We start from the raw sequence: 2,159 nt of genomic DNA, 5'->3' as shown, positions 1-2,159 counted from the left end.
AGACGGGACGGAGGCGGGGTTGCGAGCCGGAAGCAGCCTGCTGAATATTCATGAGCCCGAGGCCGGCGTGGGTTATTGTGATCAAAGCTGCGGGTTTTCATCTCCTGTTCCTGAACAACAAACGAGTGCAGCTGTACGCTCACGTCCCTGGTGGGGAGGTGGCCCTCCGTGCCTCAGTAGCCTGGCCCCAGCCGGCCTCTCCAGTCCCCACGGGCGTCTTTGTGCTACCGCGCAGTCCTACTGATGCTCTCGGCACTTCCTCCCCCTTGGCTCTCCTCGCCTCCGGGCTTTGTCCTAGCCCTTCGTTGGGTCTGGTCCCTCCTCCTCCATTTCTGACAATCTCCTGTTTACATAAGACAGCGCAAACACGTCACTGAGCTCCCTGAAGACTGAGCCTGCCTCCTTTGTCCTCCTCCGATTACTCTATACCTGGCCCCCCGCAAATACACCTCTGCCAATGAATGAGTCTTCGTAGTGAGACCTAAGGAACCATGTCTGCTCATTCTGGGTGCGAGCAGGATTTCACAAAGGCCTTGACTCTGAGCACAGTCCTCTCCGATGACGCCCTGAACAATAAGCAGGAGAGAGAGAGAACACAGGTTCCTGCCTCTCTTGCCTGAATCACTGCATTTTTAGAAAACGCAAGCTCAGGTCGGGCGCCGTGGCTCACGCCTGTAATTCCAGCACTTTGGGAGGCCGAGGCGGGCGGATCACGAGGTGTCAGGAGTTTGAGACCAGCCTGACCAACACGGTGAAACCTCATCTCCATTAAAAATACAAAACTGGGCCGGGCGCGGTGGCTCAAGCCTGTAATCCCAGCACTTTGGGAGGCCGAGGCGGGTGGATCATGAGGTCAAGAGATCGAGACCAGCCTGGTCAACATGGTGAAACCCCGTCTCTACTAAAAATACAAAAAATTAGCTGGGCATGGTGGCGCGTGCCTGTAATCCCAGCTACTCAGGAGGCTGAGGCAGGAGAATTGCCTGAACCCAGGAGGCGGAGGTTGCGGTGAGCCGAGATCGTGCCATTGCACTCCAGCCTGGGTTAACAAGAGCGAAACTCCGTCTCAAAAAAATAATAATAATAAAAATAAATAAAAAAATACAAAATTTAGCCGGGCATAGTGGCTCACGCTTGTAATCCCAGCCCTTTGGGAGGCTGAGGTGGGTGGATCACCTAAGGTCAGGAGTTCGAGACCAGCCTGGCTAACATGGTGAAACCTCATCTCTAAATAAATAAATAAATACAAATACAAAAATTAGCTGCTGGTGGTGGTGTGTGCCTGTAATCCCAGATACTGGGGGGCCTGAGGCAGGAGAATCCCTTGAACCTAAGAGGTGGAGGCTGCAGTGGGACCAGATTGTGACACTGCACTCCAGCCTCGGCGACAGAACGAGACTGTCTCAAAAAATAAAAGAAAAAGAAAAGACAAGCTCAGTAATAACCTTGCCTCTTCCTGTACATAATCTCTGACAGGATTAATGATTATGCCTCTCTCTCTCTATTTTTTTAAGAGACAGGGTCTCACTTGGTTGCCCAGGTTGGAGTGTAGGGATGTGATCATAGCTCACAGCAGTATTGAACTCCCGGATTCAGGCAATCCTCCCACCTGAGCCTCCTGAGTAGCTGAGACTACAGGTGCATGCCACCACACCCAGTTAATATTTTTTATTTTTAGTTTTTGTAGAGACAAGGTGTTGTGACGCCCACGCTGGTCTTGAACTCCTGGGCTCAAGCAATCCTCCCGCCTGGGCCTTCCAAAGTGCTGACGGAGATTATAGGTGTGAGTCACCATACCCAGTCAAGTCCTCTATAATCTATAACTAGATGTACTGTCACACCCAAGCCTTGATGAAATTTGGCTCTATTGTAACTTGTGAGCACATTTGATAACTTTTTTTTTTTTTGAGACAGAGTCTCACTCTGTACCCCAGGATAGAGTGCAGTGCTTCAATCTCGGTTCACTTAGCCTCCACCTCCTGGGTTCAAGCAATCCTCCTGCTTCAGCCTTCGAGTAGCTGGGATTAGAGGCAGCCCCCTATGCCCGGCTAATTTTTGTATTTTTAGTAGAGACTAGATTTCACCATGTTGACCAGGCTGGTCTCGAACTCCTGACGTTAGGTGATCTGCCCCCGCCCCGGACTCCGCCTCCCAAAGTG

This window comes from Saimiri boliviensis, chromosome 20 (genome assembly GCF_048565385.1).
Source record: "Saimiri boliviensis isolate mSaiBol1 chromosome 20, mSaiBol1.pri, whole genome shotgun sequence".
Lineage (NCBI taxonomy): Eukaryota > Metazoa > Chordata > Mammalia > Primates > Cebidae > Saimiri > Saimiri boliviensis.
The sequence above is the reverse complement of the archived record's forward strand: the minus strand, read 5'-3'. Positions refer to the sequence as shown.